Below are 22,856 nucleotides of genomic sequence, written 5' to 3'. Positions count from 1 at the left end.
AAAGAGTTGGAATTTTTCTTTCAGGGCAGGGCGGCTGCATTGACAGGTATCCCAGAGTGGGACAGAGTGCAACAGAGTTCTGGATGGTCTTCAGGGAACACAGCTGCAGACACTGATGAGGGGAAACAAAACTGAGAGGGGGGATCTTGGGAAAAAGGTAGAAAAACAAACATCAAGAAGAACATACTGGTGTGAGCACAGAAAAAAAAGATTATTCTGTGGGATCATCATGAGTTTTTACCACCATTTTCACAACAAATCCCTGAATTTAACGTACGACAATTCAGTATATCTGAGAAAGAGTCCAGAATATGGCAGATCTCCTTTGATATATTCAACATTTTCTGTACATCGTGTTGAGTTTAGAGACTGGAGGTATTTGGATTAAAGGATTATGATATGACAAATTAATATAGAATCATTTGACAAATGAAAGGGGAAACAACAGTACTAAAACAGTGTCTTAGTAAGGTGTTTGGCCATCATGTGTTGCCAGAACAGCTTCAGTGCACCTGAGCATTCATTCTCCAAGTCTCTGGAACAACGTTCTTCCAAAAGACCTTCCCTCATTTGGTGTTTTAATGACGGCGGTTGATCCAAACTCACAGATAGGTTGAGATCTGGTGACTGCAGGTCATAACATATGATTCACATCATTTTGATACTCATTAAACCATTCAGTGACCTCTTGTGTCCTATGGATGGAAGCACTGTCATGCAAAGCTAAGCTAAGCTAAGCTCAACTAAGACAGGATGAGATTGGCTAAGATTGGATAAGATAAGATAAACCTTTGTTAATCCCACAGTGGTGAAATTTGTAGTGTTACAGCAGAAAAATGGGTTGCGCAAACGTAAATTGAACATCAGTAGAAAATGAAAACGAACAAAAATATACACAAGGACTGATTCTTACATGTGTGGCTATTCTAGAAGAAAAAGATAACAGATCTCCTCATTGTAGGGGTCAAGCCTAACCATATTTCCTCTGTGATCTACTCCTAAAAACTAATAAAGTTAGGTAAAAATATTCCTTTTCTATCTTAAAAATTTTTTAGATGTAACTCTACACTGTTGCTTCCTAAATATGCTAATCTATAAGGTTGCTGTCCATCTCTGCAGCCATCATTCGCTGTAGCTCGAGCACACCAGCTCACCAGCGACTCTGCTCAAACACTGTAAAACGACTCAACACTACAAAATGGCAAGATGTTTGAACTGGAAACCAATTCAGAAGAACAATACTGATATGGAAAGCTTCACTCTACAAGTTGACAGTATTGTTTTATCTATTCAGTTAGCAACCATAGAAGTCTGAATCTGTGTTTTAGAGACAGTACACTTCAGTTTTAAGGTGGAAATGCTCAACCACGGCATAGATTGCTTTTTATTTACTCATGATGTGTCGTCCAACACGTAAAAGCACTATTTGGGCATTCCAGTAAGGTAGAAAATGTGATTTTCACTGGTGGGTGTATTCAAGTTGTCACCTGTCTGTGTATTTTTGTTGCTAGAGGGATTATTCTCTTGATCTGGTCAATCTCTCTCTTGAAATAATCCACTGGATCCCACTAGTTATCCTGCAACCAGACCATCACCATCATTCTAGTTGATGCTAAAGCTACAGAGATGTTTATTCTGGTTGCGCAGAACATTTTGTAATATTAGCACCAAATTTTCTGCATCCTGAGACAAAACCATAAAAAGTTTGAGCTGTCACTGTAAAACACATTTTAAGGCAGAGTTTGTGGGTCTGAAGCTAAAAATACTTATAATGATGTCCCCAAAGAGTCTGCAAACCTTGTATCCATTATAAACACAAAGTGTAATTCACACCTTCTATCTACAGAGACCATGATGAAAGTTTAAGTTGAAGATTGTACTGTACCGAGCGAAAGAATTCTTTTGGCATTTAGGTTCGATTTGCATAAAACAAAACCTGAAGCCACCCGAGTAATATATTAAAGCTAAACCTTGACTGTCGCGCCGGAGCAGGAAGCCAGAGTCTGCAGCTGTTTAATAAAGCCTGTGTGGCAGGACCGACCTTGAGATCTCTCTGGAATTTGTTGAGGTTTTTGCGAACATGTCCTGTCCTGGTCTCTGCATGGCCTCCGTCCGGCAAACTGACCAGCCTCCCAGGTGTCGGCATCCTGGTGAAACACACACGGACAAGACAAAAAGCTTCATTCAGGGCTATTACAAGGCCAGTACTCACAATACAAAACTAGTCCTTGTATTAGACCTCATGGCTAATACATTTGCACGGTCATTGTTGAGCCACACACTCAACGCTACGCTACGCTGCACCTTAACGGGAACTCAGCAGGGGAATAAGCTGATGAACAAAGAGGCAAAATGGAATGTAACTTTTATATCTTCTGTATTATTGTGCGGAACAAAATAATACAAGGAGGGCTCCACAATCGCAGCACGGATAGCAAAATTGATTAAAATTGTCTTTTCACTACACAATGCTTACTTTTTAAACAGCCAGCCGTTAAATTTTTTGTTGTTGTTAATGAAAATCCTACCTGATTACTCCTATAACCTTGGTTTGAGGAGCAACCGTACCTCTTGACAATCTTTAATTAATGACATTACATTAATCAGGTTTTCAGAAACCCTCTTGTCTAGACCATTTTCTCTATATTTCATTAGGGTCGGGCAGCAAAAACCAGCAAATTCTGAATTTTTCAGTGCTCAAAATCTGATAATAGGCTTTGTCGTAGATTTGTTTAGAAGTGAAGTGAGGCTACTGTGAACAAAGACAGAAATAAACAGTCGGATTCTCTGTTCATTGTGGACGACATCTGCTCACTCACATTAATAACCCACAATCTGAGTTCAAAGTGTGAAAACTACAGCCGGGAAGGAGTGAAAAACAAAGCAAAGGAAGGAATAAATAAAAAGCTGTTACCTCGACTCATGTCTTGCCTGATTCACGTGTGTTGGTCACACACTTGGAGTTTCTTTCAGTGGATTAACAGCTTGTTCTGATGACTGTAATGAAGGTCAGCTTATGTCTCGATAATAATACAGCATGTTGGGCTATGAACTTGGTCTGTCAGACCTTTTTAGAATTCATATTTGCTTATTTCCCTATCTTGGAGCAGCTGCCTTCATGCTGAATACTGTTCCTGTTTCTGAGCCTCCTGGTTTATGCCAAGCAAAACTGCAAGCACAGATGTGGAGCAAAAACAGCTAAGAAAATCTTTATAGTGTCGTAAAGAGTAGGGCTGGGCACTGTAACTAGAAACTTTGGCAGGATAAAATGTTTCATTTCAGTCAATATTGATAATTACTGATGATTTTTAATGACCTATTTTCCATAAAGACAAGCAGAAAAAAAGAAGTTAAGATTAACTCCTTTTCTTTGAATTCACCACTTTAGAACCTGCATAATGATGAAAAATACAGACAAATAAATACATTGACATATGTAAATTAAAATGATTAAGAATAAAGGAATGCCAGCCGCACAGTGACTTGGTGGTTAGCACTTTGGCCTTGCAGCTACAAGATCCTCGGTTCGCGTCCCGGCCTTCCTGGGATGTTTTTGCATGGAGTTTACATGTTCTCTCTGTTCTCTGGCTTCCTCCCACAGTCCAACAACATGCTGAGGTTAATTGGTAACTCCAAATTGTCAGTAGGTATGAATGCGAGTGTGATTATTTGTCTCTATGTGTAGCTCTGTGATAGACTGAAGACCTGTCCAGGGTGTCCCCTTCCTTCGCCCTAAGTCAGCTGGGACAGACTCCAGCCCCCCTTCAGCCCTCATGAGGATCAGGTGGCGTATAGATAATGAATGGATGGATGAAATAAAGGAATGATGTCACCTTGATACAGATTAAATAAAGAAAACAAGTAAAATCTGGAGTTGCAATGGGTAACCAGGTGAAGCTGCTACTTCTATGATGGATAGTATTCGTCTGGCTATACCATAACTATCATTCTGATAAAGGGGCTCTGGCTTGTTTGTATTTCTACAAACCAATGTTGTGGGCGTGGCTAAACAAAGGAGGAGACTTTGGTGTTCCAGCAAAATAGTGTGGAATTGTTGTGGTTGAGCATTTGCATACAGGGAGAAGAACTCTGTGATTAAAAACTGATATTTCTCCACAACAAAAACTATAAGGGCTGCTCACTGCATGATCCAAATCCTCTGCAGATTTCGACGTTTTTAGAGGGGTAGGTTGCTGCTTGAAGGTTGTAATGAAGGAAACAGCAACACAGAGGTAGCGGAAGGAAGGATAAAACAAACTGAAATGAGCGGTAGATTATACCAGCATCCTTCCTATATCTAGAGGTTCAGACTAAGTTCAGAGTGGCTGGCTTGGATCAAGTTCTCACAGCATGCTGCCAGGAATTCAGCACTTTGGTGGAAGTAGTGGGGGAAGCAGGGTTGTGGGTGTTTTTAGACTGCCAAGCCACTTGTTCCCGCCGGCTGTAACCTCCACCAGGGGAGGCTCAGATGGGGGTGACAAGAGGTCCAGGCGACCACAGACTGGCACGCCTCGGGAGACCTGCACGGAAGCCAACAGGGAGCGTGACAGAGGGTGAATGGGCTCTATTATCAAGGGATACGACGGGCTGTTTATGAGCCACGGAGGGAGCACACTTGGGATTTGTTCATGGAACTGAACTTTATGTTTTCCTTCTGTGCTTTATTGGTATCTGATGCATTTGGAGAATTTTCTTGATATCGATGATGCGTCTAGCGGTATTGTTTTACCGCCCAGACAGATGCAAATAAAGAGAAAGGAATGGTACAACAATAACAATCATCTCTAGACGTCTGTCCCAACATGCTCAGTGAGAGTTGTGGCATAATTAGGGAGCGGAGGACCTGGAACACTGAGATCTATGTCATGTTTAGTTTAAATGTTGTCACAGTGAGGAGGGATGTAGGGAGAGGAAGGAGGTAGGAGGAAGAGTGGTGTTAATTATGCTGTGTGAGGTAATAAGTGGAAGGAGAAGGTGAAATAAGAAGCATAGTAAGGAAAGGTGGGGTAAGGAGGAGATTAAAGGAGGTAAAGGCAGGGGTGAAAGGAGCTGTGGGCAAAGTAAAAAGAGCTAAAGAGGAAGAGGGGAAATGCAGATGACAATAGGAAGTGGCTCAGGGCCTCCTTTGCCCTACACTCCCACCAAGATCCCCACAAAAACTGGAGCTCTGATGGCCCTTCTTGCTTATGCAAAAGCTCTGATTTACAGGATATTTGATCTTTACAAGTTTCCCTCTCCTCCCATCTCCTCATAATCTGACCACTGAGCATTTTCATGGCGAAGTCCCAGCATTCAGGGCTCCACCTGCAGCTCCTATCTGCTTCACTTAAGCCCTTTACGGCATTGCTGTTCCTACTGCTGTTGGATGCGGGCCTATATTGAAGTGAGTGGGCTTCTAATGAGGAACCAATAGCTTGCAATAGCTATTAGAGATGTTAATGTAATTCATATATGATTAGCCACTTTATCTTAATTGAAGGCGCTGTATATGTGGGGCAGAAAGACAGACAAAGCAGAAGCAGAGAGTCCAGAGACGGAAGGGAGGGCTGCGGTGAAAGAGATGGATGTGTGAGGAAAATGAAAAAAGACAAAGAGAGCAGAGGACATAGCTAATGATTAGAGAAAATGAGGAGGTGAACATTTGATGAGACTGTATTTCTATTAAATTGTCAAAGAACTCTCTCTGGTTCTGTTGTGTGTGTGTGGGTGCCCTTCACATAGGCACAGTAATGTGGCTGACCCAAATGACTGGGATATTATTGGGGGAGCGAGAGACGGAGGCTTTTGTTGAATACTGATGAAGCTCGGCACAAAGCTTCCTCCTGGCCTCATTAACCTGCCGAAGACTGCCTTTTGTTTTCCTCCGCAGCGCTCCAAACATTCCCGACATCCTGTCCGAAGAGGTTTCGGAAGTCACACCAGGTGGATGGAGAAGAAGGCAGCCTTCAAGTAGTGCAAGAGTGGCAGCAGAAGTCAGAGCGGGGGTAGGTGGAGTAGTTTTACTGCAAAATTCTGTCACAAGAAAAGAAAGAGTTACAAAGAGGAAACGGAGCAGAGCAGCGAAAGATGTTGAATTTGTGAAAAACTTATTTAAAGAGGTTTTAAATGTGTTGGAAAGCGCCAGATGGAGAAAGGGGAAAAGTCAGATGCTTTTGATGAAGGAGAAAATAAAATAAAACGCAACACAAAAGGAAAAGCGGAGATGTGTGTCCTACCACATCTGCAACGAATAAAGAGGAAGCAGAGGAGGTGGCGGCGGGAAGACAGAGAGAGAGAGCGAAGTGAAGCGAAAGGATGAGAAGAAGGTAAAAGTAGGACGAGAGGTTTGTGCTCTTTCATATGCCTCGGCACAGCACGCCATTGTTGTTAGCCGCCGTGTGAGACAGCTGTGTGTGTGTTAGCACAGGAAATTTCAATTTCATCTTTAATGGAAACAGCAAATAGAGGAACAAATAAAATGTGAAAGAGAAGAGCAAATCCTTACAACAGAGGGCCCCAGTCGGAATGGATGATGAGGCCGACTTGAAGTAAACACTCGGCTGTTCGTGAAACAAACTGGGGATGGAGGATGGGGGGGAGGCAGAGAGAGGGGAGACGACTGGGGGAAAGTGAGGTGAGGGTGGAAGAGAGAGGGAAAGAAAAGGTGGAGGTGATGGGAAGAAAAAATAGAGCAGGAAAAAAAGGGGGGGAAAGGCAAAGTGAGCGGTTGAGGAATGATGACGGGACACAGGGATCAGTCATGGTGTGTCTTCCAGTCGGAGTCGTCACTTATACTGTGGAAGGTAGCAGGCGTGTAGTCAGAAATCATCAGGAGCAGGAACAGATTAGATACAGGCTATTGGTTCTGATGAGACCTCGTATAGATCAGTAATGGCTCAGTAGGGACAGAGGAAAAGAGTGCGGGAGAGACAGAGCAGCAGGAAGAGGCTGCTTTCCACTGAAGTAGATGCCCTGGATGTAAAGGAAATTACAATATACGGGGGGAAAAGGAAACCATCGTTCTGTGAAAATGATTTGCGTATCAAGTCGTGCATCAGCTAAAAAATTTCACCATATGTGTAATACTTGCTAATGCCGCCTTTCTCAGCTAATCCACTTGACAGTTGGATGAAAAAGCTGTGAAACCAGCGACAGAAGATAAAGGGAGGACGGGAGTGGAGGGCTGGAGGTGGAGAGCCTCGGCCTGCTGTTCTGCCATGCAGGGACGTGACCACCCACCAGGCCAGTCAAGGCTGAGCCCTCGCATCATGTCAGACATGCAGATAGACACCCAGCTGAGTCATCTGGTCCTTCGGGAGATGGGACAGATGGATGGACACAGAACATGCAAATGCGCGCATAAACACACGTGTACGAGCGCACAACTTTCAGATACTCACACTATAAAGCCATGCTTCATAGAAGGTTTCTGTGTGATGCCAAAGCAACGCCAGCACACGCTCACACAGCTCGGCCTGGACGCTTTCATTGAAGGTTCCTCAGATTCTTTGTTGGATTTCTCTCTTTAATCCACCTAACGTCATTTTTGTCGTGTATGATGTAAATGTAGTGTGTCAAAATGGAATTAATATGTGAGGCTCGTCTCGTCTCTGCAGGTACAGGCTGATTCACATTAACATCCTGGGCTACAGAATTCAATTTGGGCGACATTCAGTATGTTTGATTAATGTGCGCTGCCCCTAACAAGTCCAAAGATACCAACACACAGATACACAAATATATCAAGCAATCAGAGAAGACAAGAATGTTTCAACACTTAAAGCCAGTGAGTTGTTTTCAGGGTAGCTTCATTACCTTTACTTTTGAGCCCATACATGCTGTGACTTTTTTATTATTTCTGAACAGTCTCAGCTATCCAGACTGTTGAACATTTGATATGATAATGCCTGCAGGTTTTTTAAATTAGACTTTATATAAAGGGGAAAAAAAGATTATTAAAACTGTGGGGTGACCATAAACGTATCTTCCGAGAACTGGATCTGGGAGATTGTCTACATGAGTATGTTTATAGGTTAAGAAATTAGAAAAGACATTACTTTGCAGGAGTTTGATCTGAGTGTGATTCTTTTGATATGTACAAATATGTAACAGGTATAATTACAAAACTCGCTTTATACAATATTAACATCTATTAAAATCCATGCAGATTGTAGCTACAATTAAATGTGATGTAAAATCCTGAAAATTTGTCACACAAACTAGCAACTGACATTGTTGAGAAGGTCATGTAGTATGTGTTACATCTCGCTGCAATAAATGCCTTGAGAGCAATTTAACGTAGAAGATGAGATGTGATTCTGGACACAGTGTGTGTCTGAGGGGCTGTAAGGTTTGAGTATTAATATACCGACAGGTGACAAGATATCAAACAAAAGTTCAGACACTCTCATGCAAAACATTAATGGAGGATTCAGGTGGTGTGAACACAATCCCATAAAAACAACAGGAAAATTTTCAGAAAAACATGTTCAAAAAATGGTGAAAATAACAGCAAATGCCAAAAAAAAGTGATATAATTTAAATACCTTCAATTACTGTCATTTTACAGTGATGCTGCAAAAGGACAAATTACTGTTTATATTTGTACATTAGTTGACGTGGAAATTATCTAGTTTTGTCTCGAGTGGAAACTAAACTCAATTTTCTCATTAATTTTCTTTAACAAAATAGCAAAAATCTGTAAAATAACAGTTTAAAAACATTTACTCTTTTCAATACTTGACATAAAATCCCATCAATAAAAGCAATTATGTGTAAAATAAAGCAAGCAATTTTTTATTGATTTAAATACTGTAAAAAATAGTGCAATTTTATCAATAAATGCTGAAAAAGAAGTAATTACCATTAATAAAAATACATATATTTATTGTGGACATGTATTTAAGGTTAACTTTCAGATTATCATTATTTTTTTCATTGATTTTACTAGTTATTGTCTCTAAAATAACAGTAAATTATTCAAAATTACAATCAAAAACGGTTTAATGTGTGCAAAGCTCTTCACTTGATTTCAGTCCACTCAATAGAAAATTGACTGATTTGGTCCCAATGACCATCAAAACACTAAATAACTCAATATTTTCTGAAAGAATGGTGGCTGCATAGCTTTGAAGAAGATTTTTCTTTCATTTAACAACCATGAATAGCAAACAGAGAAAGAAGGAGTGAGACGGTGTGTGACCTGTGATCTGGATCTTCTTTTGGAACAGGAGAGGTTGAGGCTGTTCTTGAACTCCTTCTGTTCATCGTCGACACCTTCTGAAGCCATGTGACGGTTCATTCGGCAGCTCATACATGTCCTGCTGCTGCGGGAAAACAAGTGGCAGCACTGAAACCCTACAGAGAATTAAAGATGAGGATGTTTTTTTCTAATATACATCATATCAAAGAATTCCATTGATGTAAATGTTTTGATGCCTGTGTAGCCAAACACAGCGCAGATTTCATTACTTCACTTCAGAGGGGTCAAAAAGTCCTTCAAAAGCGCGTTCGTGATTATCACGAAGGTGAAATGATGTCACATCTCTCTTTTTATCAAAGAGCAAATGAGTAATTTCCTTCCCTGCGTCCCTGCACAATTATTACAATCAGCACAAAGTATGACAGGCATTTTAATTTGCAGTCTGTAAGTAATATTAAATAGCAATGGAAGGTGACTCTTCTCTCCAACTACGAATGTTCAGAAGGTCTACTGGAGATGAAATACGATAAATATTCTGTTATCTATATGATTTGTATACACTGTTGTCTGTATGGGAGTGTATTTGTTTGTGTTGGTCGTTTCACTCCACAGAGACTCATATTTGTCCAGGATATGAGGCTCATGGATGAGAGGAATCTGAGCCTCTGTCTTGGCTAAATCTCCCTGAAGAGCGTCCAAGAGCTTGTGGCTTTCAGCGGGTTCTGCCAGTGTCTGGAGGGGAAGCAGACTGTGTGGCTTGCCGGCCTGCATCACACGGCTGAGCTTTCTAACATCCAGCACGGCCAAGAGACGACGACACTCCATTTTAGTCTTCAGTTTGATCACTTAAATGTGTCCACAGAGGGTTGTGGAAAGTTTCATGTGAAAAAGCCATCTGATGGTGGAAGGTTTTCTGCAGCTTCACTTCCTCATTTTAACCGAATGCTCATCAGCTGATTAACATTAGAAGAATAAATGAATTTACACAGTCTGTTCCAAGCTATCGGATAGGAAAGATTAGAAATGATCTTATCTTCTGCAGTGTACACTGACGGAATATATGTAGTTACAACACAAAATATGAGTAACTGTATTTAAAAAGTAGATTAAATTACACGACATGATGCCTTTTTAAAGCCCACACACTTCACTCTGAAAGTTAAAAGTAGCTTATTTGAACATTTGTCCGTCAAATTGCTGACTTTGTGATCAACCTCATTTCCAGAGTTGCTTGCCAACTGCAAATCAGCCTGTTAGCATCGTTAGCATGGTAAACAGCTTGGTCTACAAACAAACCACTAAGTGGAGACCAGACACTTGACAGCATGCATTATATGTACCATAATTCTGGCCAATCGGTTGCTAAATTTTGATTTATAGACTATTTTTATTTGACCAAAAGGTTTCTTCTGGCTGGAAATGACATAAACAAGTGACGAAAGATGGCAAGACACTGAATTAGCACAGTTTAGGATATATTTGAGCTGTTTCTATGTAGTTTTTTTACGCTTACACAAAAAATACCACACCCACATTATCTCTGTTATCAGTGGCAAAGCCTCCACTCGGATTGTGAACCATTCCTCTTTAGTACAGATCTGCAGGTGTTTGAGGTCTTCAGTTCACACAACAGATCTAGATGGGATTCAGGTCTTGACTGTTTTCTGTTATCCATTTCTTGACCACTTTGGATGTATGGTTCAATTAATCATCTTGTTGGAAGGTCCAAGGATATGCAGGACGAAGCTTTTTCTGCAGACTGCCTGATGTTTTCTACCAGAATCCTAATGTCGTCATCTTCTCTCATGATGTTGTTTACTTTGATGAGGTTGCCTGACCCATCGGCTCGAAAACAACCCCAAAGCATCACATTCAATCCAACATGTTTGATCTTTGGGATGGTGATATTGAGGTTGAATGTTTCTCTTTTCTTCCTCTAAATTCTGTTTCCAACCAACTCCAATTTCATCTCGTTTGACCACAGAAACGACAAGCAAAAGCTTTCTTCTTTGTCCTGGTAATCTCTCAAAAAGTCTAAATGAGCTTTGGTGTGGCTGTCATTAAGAAGTGGAGTTTTCTAGTATTTTAAATGCATCATTAACATCTCTAATACAATGTCTTACCATCTGTCACTTTTTAATGTAATTTCCAGTCAGGGGAAACTCAATAGCCAAATAAAAAAGTCATTATATATCAAAATTTGGCAAGCCTACAAATAATTTGGAGCTAACCTGAACCCATCTAAATGTCTGGAAACTTTTAAACAACCGTTTACGAACTACAAGCATTTTGTCTGTAAGGAAGCTTTGCTGCTGCGTGCAGCATGCAGACACATTATTGTTATTTTTATCTTTTTGCTTCCATTTGATGCTGTGGAAAAACAGAGAAGGTAAAAACTTCCTTTGCAAGAAAACAAAGCGCTCTATTGAACTGTAGATTCACATATTTTTGTTTTCATCTTGTTTGCTGCTTTTCACTCTAACTTAATGCTGTGGAAAACAAAGGGAAAAACTGGCAGTTCATCTGTTTTCACACAAAAAACATCACCATCAGAGTGAGTTCTGGGTTCAGTCTGCTTCATACAGAGCAGTATTGTGTGCATGTCACACTCAGATGAATCTGTGTTGAAGTAATACAGAGTATTTAGTTATTCACCGAGAGTAATCTAACAGAATATGTTTCAGATTGCATTTAAGGGCATGTCTGCTATAATAATACATTCAAAAAGTTTTCCTATCACTGGTAGTATGACAATGCTGCTAACAGGAAAACATCAAAAGCGAGCTCTCATTATTTTCTTCCCTTCTAGGTCAGAATGCCAAAGGAATAACTAACAAGCAGTAAGTAAAAGCAAAATGCCAAAAACCTGTATACAAGCCGTCTGGTTTCTCAAATGTAAACAAACCTCTTCTTTAGAACCTCATCCTTACAATGAAATCCTTGTTTGAGCTGATACACCTTTCCATGATAGCACCTAAAGGTTCAACGTTCAGAACCACTAAATGTTGCTAGAGCACCTTAAAAACAAAGAGTTGTGTATAATTTACATAAAAAAACCTTCACAAAATAGTTGTTTTTAAATTGTTTGGTTTTCACCACTGAATGCTCAGATTGGACTTCTGATTTTACAGTGCAGTGTGGGAGGTCAACAGTTACAACGAGAGGGATTCACATGCACTAATATGCACCAACATGCATACATGGCAGGACGGCTACCAAAGCATACAACAGTTGGATTATAACATACATAAAGTGAGTATGACTTCTGCTAAGGATGCTACTGCTCCACTATATATTTATATTGCATTTGTTTGCCACTATATTAACCCTCCTGTTGTCCTCATTAACGGACACCAAAAAATATTGTTTCCTTGTCTGAAAAAAATCCCAAAATCCAGCAAAAAAATTCCCCAAATTTCAGAAAATTTGAAAAACCTTCAGGAAGAAAATTCCAATAATTCCTTAAAAATTTCCCATAAAAGTTTTATTTTAAAATAATCCCCCAAATTTGGCAAGAAAATTCTTGTAAATATTTTCAAAAAATGCGTAAAAATCTTCAAAAAAAAAAAAAAATCCTAAAAATATCTAAAATGATTACATATATATATATATCAGTAAAACTTCTAATATTTTCTTTAAGAACATTCACAAAAAAATCTAACAAAATCCAGCAAAAAATCCCTAGTTGATTTTTTTTGTGAATGTTCTTAAGAAACATTTTTAACGTTTCGTTTTTTCCACCAAAAAATGTTCAAAGATTTCCCAAAAATGTTGAAAATGTGGACATTAGAAGTTTCACTGTGAAAATATATCTTTTTCAAACTTTAAATACGGGTCAATTTTGACCTGCAAGACAACACAGGGGTTAAAGCTAAACCTACTGTATGTTTAAAATCTTGCATATTCCACCTTTATCTTCTTCCTCACCTGCAGCTCTTGTCTTTTAAGTTGTCTGAGGCTTGTGTTGGAATCTGAGTGAACTCGCTGCCTCACACTCCGGTCTGTCAAATTGGGCGTCTTCTTGCTAGGACTGTTGGCTTTTACTGCACAAGTTTACCTAGAGATGAAACAGAGGATAGAGAAAGGTCAATATGTTCACAGCTTCAAAATGTCTTAACAACAAAATTAAGTGTAAATAAGGTTGTTAAGAGTAGAAAACAACACTGCTTACATAACATAATGTCCAATATTATTATATTTAATAATATATCCATCATATGTGCCATTTTATAATAGAATTTGTTCTATTATTTTTGATATTTTAAGTACATTTAATAACATTTTACTCTTTAAGTATTATTGGAGCATTTTCAATGAGGGTAACAGTGCTTTACTTCCTCTAAAGGATCTTAATATTTCTTACACCATTGGTCAGTTAACAATAATGGTCAAAACCCAGTCATCTATAGAACCCTGTAGCTTCAGCATATTTCACACTAGAAACTTCATTCATAGTTTAAATGGGTCATAAGGCATGGAATGTTATTCATGTAAATCCATGTTTTGACAACTTCCACCATTTTTACTTGTTTGCAGATTAAGTTTAATGAATTTTTTGAAAATCAAGAATTTGGTGACATCACACATCATTCTAAATTTCAAGCAGAAAAATTCTATGAACAAAAAGTGCAGTTAACCTGGTCTCCTTCTCACAATTTCTATTGTACATTAACAATTTATTCATTAAAAAAAAACTTAGGCATTTCAGTCCTCTTTCACTCAGTGTGACTCTCATTACAATAGGAATTATGCTTCTTTTTTCATAAGTCACCTCAGAGTACAGAGTGCATCAACCAAAACTCTCACTCACTCCCCCAAAATGTCAAGTGAAAAATGGTGAGTCTCTCTAACCTGTCACTAAATCTATTTCATACACAGAAATTCACATAAGAGAATTTATCAGCTTGTTCATAACAAGATTGTGCTTCATACAGCGAAAGAAACTTTTTGATACAACTTATAGTCTTTGAGGTGACTGACAGGTGATTGGCTGATTGATTCTGGACTAAAATAACCTTTTTGAAGCTCCACAACTCCATTCTACTTGGATATCTATCAATATTAGTGTTTTTGTGGTACAACTGGCTCAATCAGTTCAAAAGTCCAAATAAAATAACATTTCTTTTAAAATTCTGTGATCGAGTATTTCACATTAAAGTATTCTACATCCATATTTGGTTTGTACTATTGTGACCTGCAGCTACATATGGATCACAAAATACCACTAGTTGACTTTAGTATTATAAATATTTTGTTAATGTGTGCTCAAACATGGGACTTTTATTGACGGCGTTATGCACAGTAACTCAGAAATGCACCAAACTGCCTGGAAATGTTTTTATGCTACACCCCACTCCATATTTAATTTCCTATCTGAAATGATCCGCTATCTTTTTCAACACCAGAAGCATTCCTGTCCATATTCTTATTCTTGTTTATTCACTTGCTCAGAAAACATCAATTTGTGTCCTTGTACTTTGTCAGAAAAACACTCACCTACTGTGTGAGAGCGAATGTTGATGGGAATTTGACAAACCGATTTTAAAAGGAACCAGGCAATAAACTCTACCATCCTGCAATCTCGTATAATAGAATCAATACCACAAAATACAACAAGGAATAACACAATACAAACTTCATTTGTGCAATGGAAGAAATCAGATTAGTTTTATCGATGGATGAGTGTTATCGACATGCCCAAAGTGCTGAGACAGACAGCTGTGTGTACACGTACAAAACAGTGTTGACACTAGGACAATTTACATACGTCTTTTACAAATCCATATGGCAATAATGCACACTGGTAGATGTACAGTATGTGTATGTGTGTCTGTGTGTGTTGGTGTCGAGGCCTGATGTTTGCAGAGAGTGTGTGACTGTAGTCTCAGTGTATAGATTCCACCGAGGTCACAAGGACAACGTTCTTTGCTTTAGCCTACCTGTCGCCTCTTCAGCCATCTCATCATGTCTTCTTTGCTTTTCACCACCCACGCTCACTTTCTCTCACTCAGGCCAACGCATGTTTCAAAGTGCAGAAAGCTCTCCTCTAACAGCTGATTTACACAGTCAGAGGAACATTTCCGTAATGTCCTTACACCGAGATCTTGAAGCAGACAGTATACTAGGGCTGAAGTCTCCAGGTGGACTGATCAATTGCTTGGTCGATATAGCTCCCATCCGACCAGATTCTTATTGAATAGACAATTTCCGATGTTGCTTTAATAGTGAGAAAGTCACGTCAAGTCACTGTTACTTATATAGCACCTTTAAAGCAACAGCCGAGGTGCCAAAGTGCTTTCCAGCTGTAAAATAAGAGGCTGAGGTTAAAACCAACACTGTTATTTATGGTGTAAATCTACCTGACTAGTTAAAAGATTAAGTTAGACCTTTTACAAAACAAAGAAGACCTTACAAAGACCATACAGTATTATGAATTATGGAGATGAACCTGACTAATTTAGAATTTCATTTAGGACTGCACAAAAATGTGCATGAATTTTTTTTTTTTTAAATGTGCATTAGCTTGCATGTTTTTAGTTGAATTTAACCCCTTGATGCCTGAATTTATTTACAGTTAAATAAAAACTATAATTACTTGGGCTTTTGCTTTCCAGCTGATGCTAAAATAAGTGGAGATTAGTAGTTTGTCTATTACATATAGAACAGATATATAATAATGGGCAGGTCCCCAGTATGGGCAGGTGCAGGCTGGTGGTAGCTTTTTGAGTTTATTAATAACTCATTTAGGCCAATAACACTGGCAGGTCGTACACCCTCAGTGCACTGTGGTCTATGCAGTTAATCTAAAAATAGCTTTTTTTCCCCCACCACAACCATTTGGTTGAAGAGTAGGAATGATTTTAATCAATCAAGGTTTGCTTTGGTTGACTACAGCCCAAATAGTGTGAAAAATGACCTCAGCTAAGACTGGTCAAGGATGCTCAAGTATGAATGCTATACATGCTTGGAAATCCTATTCTGATTATTCTTCACACATCCATGTTTGACTGCTCAACTGCTCTCCATGAATAGCTCTGTACACCAATACTGTTGGGACACATGTTCTGTTTTATTCAAATCTAAAGACTACAAATCTAAACCTGCACTACCAGTATTCAGCAGTAATAAACATTTAAACTCAATAGAAGCATTGTGGTGTGTTATGTACGTGCTGTTTTTTTATCATGGTCCACTGATGTTTATGTTGATTTCAGTCTTTTATTTTGCATTCTCATGAAGCACACCACCAGTGGGGTTTAAACCACACACAAGAGCTATTACATTAGCTTCGCTTTTATCACATTAATTGACTAAACATATTTTTAAGAAGAAAAGACTGAACTGAATATAAAACAAGCATACTTTCATTTCTGAACCAGTGTGCTGTACTCCCAAGGCTTCTTCGTCTTTTTTTTCCCCTTTAATTTTAGAACTCACAAGCTGTGTTCCATTTCAGGGGCTGGACGCTCTACAGTGGCCCACAATCAGATGCCCTTCAAAGGACCCAGCTAAACACGCTTGTCCTCCACAAATTAGACCATCACGCCTCAAAGCCCAAAATGAACAGCGATTTTCAAGTTTATCATCGCGAAGCTGCCCTCAAATAGTCGACAAAGTGAGGAGACGTTACAGTAAAACAGACCTCCTGCTGCTATATTTAGAAAGCTTTTGATATTCTCGTCCCTGTGTGGGATTCAGCTCCAGACCTCCTTTTCTCTTCCTCCTCCTGCTTCAGTGTGTTTAGAGGCCGACAGATGACGAATGTGTATCACTGCCACATCATTGCCGGCTGATCTATTGCACCTCCGATGACTTTCTGTTTGCAGTATCACTCAACTGAATCTAAAATCTCCCCTCATCTGGAAAAATAACAGGAATAACCTAAAGCTCATCTCTTTTCATTAATTAAACCCCTGAAAACTCATCTCTCTGTGTTAAAGTTCCATATCTTTATTTTTTCCATGAAATTAATCATTTTCTGTCTTAAAGAGTCTCCCTCCAAACACCCCTCCCCACTCATGACAGCTCAAGCACACCAGCTCTTCAATAACATGACTAGCTTAAAGCTCCACTCTCGTCTTGGGTTATACCTTAAAAACTAATGTCTATATGTCAAAGTAAACAGTATATAAACTACTGGTCAAAAGTTTGGGGTCACCCAGGCAATCTCATGTTTTCCATGGAAACTCACACTTTTATCCATGTTCTAACATAACTGCACAAGGGTTTTCTAATCATCAATGAGCCTTTCAACACCATTAGCTAACACAATGTAGCATTAGAACACAGGAGTGATGGTTGCTGGAAATGTTCCTCTGTACCCCTATGGAGATATTCCATTAAAAATCAGCTGTTTCCAGCTAGAATAGTCATTTACCACGTTAGCAATGTCTAGACTGGATTTATCATTCATTTAATGTTATCTTCATTGAAAAAAAAAAGATTTTCTTTCAAAACATTTTTAGGTGAAACCAAACTTTTGAACAGTAGTGTATATATGTATATATACATTTACATTAAAATAATCCCTTCCTCCTTTAAATGTCTTTCTCCAAACACCCCTCCCCACTCGCTGCAGTTCGAGCACACCAGTTCACCTACGACTCTGTTCAAATACTGTAAAACTACTCCACAATGGTAAGTTGGAATACTGGAGTATCTCAGTCATACATGTGAGAACTGGAAACTGATTATAAAGAAGGGAAATGACAAAGAAAGTCCCTCTTTGTAAGTAGACAGGATTGCTTTGTCATGTTTGTTACATATAAAACCCCAGACTAAATCAGTATGCTGCCGATACAAGATGAAGAGACTCAACCATGGTCTTGACTGCTTGTTTTGCTCATGAATTGTCTTCTAGAATATGAAAAACACCAAATGGACCTATTAGCAACATAAAAATAATCAGTGCATGGGATTTTTAATTCATCTGAGGCCTATATAGGCCTTCACATCCATTCACATCCAGACTAAATAATAATGATTTAGCTCTACAGCAATAACAAAAAAAACTTTATATCAGTCTCTTTGAGTCACGACAACTTCTAAGGAAATTATGTTCAACTAGCAAACTATATTAAGTCAGAGGAATTAGCTTTTCCTTTTTGCAGTCAAAGGTATTTTACTTTGTATTGTTTGTAGCATTAAGACACGGTTTTAACTTGAGAACTTGTCTTTTCACGTTATTTAAAAGGAAATTTGAATGTATTTCGTTATCATAATTATGAATCCAAGGTTTTAAGTTGACAAATTGAAGACATTTAAATTGTTCCTATGTTAAATATGTAGGAAATAGACTCGATATTGTGACCTCAAGGGAAAGAAAAATCAACTTATCAAGCCAATTTCATTAAGTTACCTCAAGTTGAATTTAGTCTAAAATTAACCAATGCAGACATTTGACTTTAAATTATACATAGTATTAAGTTGATGCAATTACCAACATTATTCTGTCAACGCAACCAGCCAAAATAATGCTTGCAGCTTTATCTAAATTAGTAAATTCCACTTTTTTAGCTTGCGGCCATGCATTTAATTACGTGGTGAGAATAGTTTCCTGTACCACTAAAGGCCAACTAATGCCATTTAGTGCCTTCACTAGTAACATCTAATAGATTCTCAACATCTAAATGAAGAAGGAGAAGACGGAGGAGCCCGTGATGGCAGGTGCATTTGCTACTGGTATTACTGGTTGTTGTGTATTACCTCAGTGTCTATGGACCAGTGGAGGAGAACAATGGAAGATTCGCTTGCTGTTTCAGGTGGAGCTGCATGTGTCCAGGACCGGCTATCATCCGTGCATCCACCGCAGCGTTTCATCTCCTCCTTCTTTAAGGATTAAAGAAAGCTGAGACAAAAGGCTGCAAAGTGAATCACAGAGAGAAAATTATGTGGGCACTGTAATTGTGTAACTTCCTCAGACATATAATACATGTTGCGAGTTGCGAATAGAACAGGAGCTCACCCATACAAGCTCACAATGATCACACACTGATCTTTTGGACTGTGGTGCACACGTAAGTCGGTACATATTTGGTACATGCCGCTCCTTTGTGGCCGGCTTTTTGTGTCAGTTTCATTAAGGCAGAGCAGCGTGAGTCGAGAGCCCCCGCTGTCCGTCAAACACACCGCAATATACAGCGCACAGCTTGGTCATATACGTATCCACTCTCCCGCACACAGGCTGGTTAAAATGGATGGGAGGACACATATAGATAAGCAGAGGAAAGAGACATAAGAAGAAAGTGGCATAAAGGAGGTGGGCAGCTGCATGTTTTAAGATGAAGGGCATACAGAGCTGGAAAAAGAAGACTTGCTGGGGTCACAGAGGTCAGCGTTTGAATATTTTGAACGGAAAAGAGAAGAGGACTGACAGAAATGACTGCAGATTAGATCGCCAGGGTACATGAAACCTTCTGTCTTTGCTCATATTTATATACAGTGCTACGTCTTTTTTCTCACACTTAAATGTTCTATTTACAGTATTTAATATTAGAAAGAGATAACCCACAAAACACAAAATGCAGTTTTTAAATGAAGATTTATTGAAAACCTATATCACCCCTGCGAAAAAAGCAATTGCCCCCCTGAAACTGAATAACTGGTTGGGTTACCCTTGGCAGCAACAACTGCAGCTGATAGTCTTCTACACTGACATGAAGAAATGTTGGTTGGTCGCTCCTGGGAAGGTTCACCACTCTTCGAGTTTTCTCTGTTTGTGGATAATGTCTCTCACTGTGGTTTAGTGGAGTCAGAGCCTTAGCAATGGCTGATAAATATCAATGACTTTTGTCTTTAGAACGTGGCGCTGCTTTTTGAGACCCTTTAGCTACTTCACAATGCCAGACAGGCTCTATTTTTAGTGATCTTTAGATTCAACAAGTCTGGCAGTAGTCATATGAAGGTATGGCTGGTAAGGTTGAACCCAGTCACCAAATGAATTTGGTCATTTTTGTACAATCCCACTGAGGAAAACCACCATCAGCCAGACCGTCTTCTCATTCAGGACCTCACATCAGTGGAACTCAGTGCCACAGTCAGCCAGAGAGTTCCCATCATGAAATGGCTTGTTAATAACCAAAGATGTGAACTGACTAATTTGTAATATGTTTTAACTTGTATTATACACCTGCATTTTGTGTTATTTTTTTGGGTTACATTTGTCCTATACTAAAACTAGTTTGACGATCTGAAACATTTATGTGAGACAAATATGCAAAAATAGCAGATATCTGCAGCACAGTTCATCATTTTAACTGTGATTTTTAAGTCTGGCACATTTGCTCGCACTCTTAAACTCCCAGGATTAGATTCAACCTGGATCCAGTCACAGTAGATAATAGCTGTTTGATCCCACTGTCTATAATGGTAACACATGCTTGCACAGAGTCGGGATTAATATTTGCTGTCAACAGCAGTGGCACACTTGATGCCATACGAGCGATTTTTCAAATCAAACACAGTCATAGCGACATTTCACTTTCTATATTTTAGTGGGCCGCTGTGCTCCTTTTCTGTGTGATTAACCTTGTCCTGGTTCTCAGTGCAAATCAGTACGTGCCAGCGTCTGTCCTGGATCGGTGCCTTCATTGCACTTGGACCCCACTCAGCCGGTGGCTCCGACTGCTCCTCCTCCGTCCTGCCTCCTGCTCTGAATGATTGACTCCGGCGCTGTGCTCCAATCAAGCTGCTCCTGTCATCAGTGCACCTGCTTAAAAGCTCCGGAAAACTGTCACTGTGGGCAGCTGTGATTTGGAGAGAGCTGCTCGCCTCGGTGTGTCTTCAGCTCGGTGTTTCTGGTTCCAATGCAGACTGTGACTGTACCAGAGAACTTTGTCTTATTGTCAACCTGAGAATGGTTTTGCTACATGCATTAAATAGCTGTTTGTCACTGAGGCTGGATCAGGTTTGGAGTTTTGATAAATTGCAGTTTAAGGAAATGTGTAGACACTACGTGCCGCCTGTAATTATTTTTTGAAGTCAGAGCAGGTGAAGCATTTTAAGGTATTGTTGTTGCTAATATAGATCAAAAAAGTGAGTTTTGAGTAGCATCCATGGCCCATCTTTCTTCCTTTAGCGACTTGCTCTGACTCAAATAATATTAACATTATTTGCAATATTATTTCCCAATACTTTGTGCAATATTAATTTCATGTGCAATATTTGATAATCTTATTTCCAAGGGATAATAGTTCAGTTTAAAGTGTCGTGTTTCATTTTCATTTGCAACATTTTGATTACATGTGCAATACTTCATTTTAGCTTTCATCTAATTTTCTGCTGGCAATATCAATTTTATTATTTAATTATCATGTATGCTATTACCTGTTACCACTGCATAATTTAATTTTAGATTACTTATTATATTTCCGTAATGTAATGCACATTTATCTTATTGCTTTCAATTGTAGGCACTGCATTTCTTATGTTATGTCATTTGTGCTTTTTTTTTTTTTGTCTGCATTTATTCTCATTGTTTAACTCCACAAAAGGGGTGTCAACATTATATGAGATTGATGCATATTTTAGTCTTGCAGCCAAACATTTGTGCTTTTCTGAGCAATATCTAAGAAATTTCATCAGGTTTATTAAAGTTCTGTCTGATTTAATGTCTTATGATTTTGGTAAAACTGTAAATATCTGGTTGTTTATTTGTTGTTTTATTTTCCTCTAGTGAGTTGGGTTGTAACAATATACCTCACTATTTGCTCTGTAAATATAAAGAGCATGTTATAAGAATACACAAGTGATAAAGCAGTTCATTTACCAATTAAATGCCAATGTAATGAATGTGGGAGACGAGGACGAGACCTCCTGGAGAATGATGCAGACGGGCTGAGAGGAGATGCAGCATCACCAGCGTGGGAAGAAGAGTGACAGAATTACAGTGAATTTGAAGAAGTGGGTTTATGGACTGATTGGATCGCAGGACGCAGGCAGATAGAACCCTGGATGAGAGCGGTAGAGTTGAAATTGAGAGTGAAGTGATTCTGACAATGTTACAAAACAGGAGTGACGAAGCGTTTAGAGCACAGAGGAGTAGAGGATCTAGAGGTGATTCAGAAAGAATTCAGTTTTCATCCCCACAAACATTAGAGCCTCAGGAAAACTCAAACTCTGGCTGAAGTCAGCACTAAACTGTCACCACCAATGACTGCATTTCATTTGTGAGATTTACTAATTGTATTCCATATCTCACACTGATGGTCTTTAAGGTACTTATTGTTGTGTTTTTTTGTGTTCCTGATGCAAATTAGCTGCTGACTAATTAGTTAATGAAATGTACCTCAACAGGTCTTCCTTATTGAACTTCTGCATAAGCTTCATAATATCAGCATTATATATTGTACATATTATCCATCGACTGCTGATGCTCTCTAAATACCATCGGAAATTGAAAAACTCACAGTTAGACCACTAAAGTATACTTACAATATGTTTTACTGTAATTTCTGACATTTCTAAATGATGAGATAACATGAACGAAGGGTTGAAAAGAGCAGATGATTTAGATAATCAGAAAAACAAGAAGATACTTAGATCACATAGCTTTAATACTGTTTAATGTTGTTAATGCTGTTCATACTGTCTATACTGTTCATACAGTTTATTCTATCCATGCTATTTATACTGTTTATACTGCTCATATCACATTATGCATGTGTGTATTCACATA

Source organism: Amphiprion ocellaris, chromosome 23 (genome assembly GCF_022539595.1).
Source record: "Amphiprion ocellaris isolate individual 3 ecotype Okinawa chromosome 23, ASM2253959v1, whole genome shotgun sequence".
Lineage (NCBI taxonomy): Eukaryota > Metazoa > Chordata > Actinopteri > Pomacentridae > Amphiprion > Amphiprion ocellaris.
The sequence above is the reverse complement of the archived record's forward strand: the minus strand, read 5'-3'. Positions refer to the sequence as shown.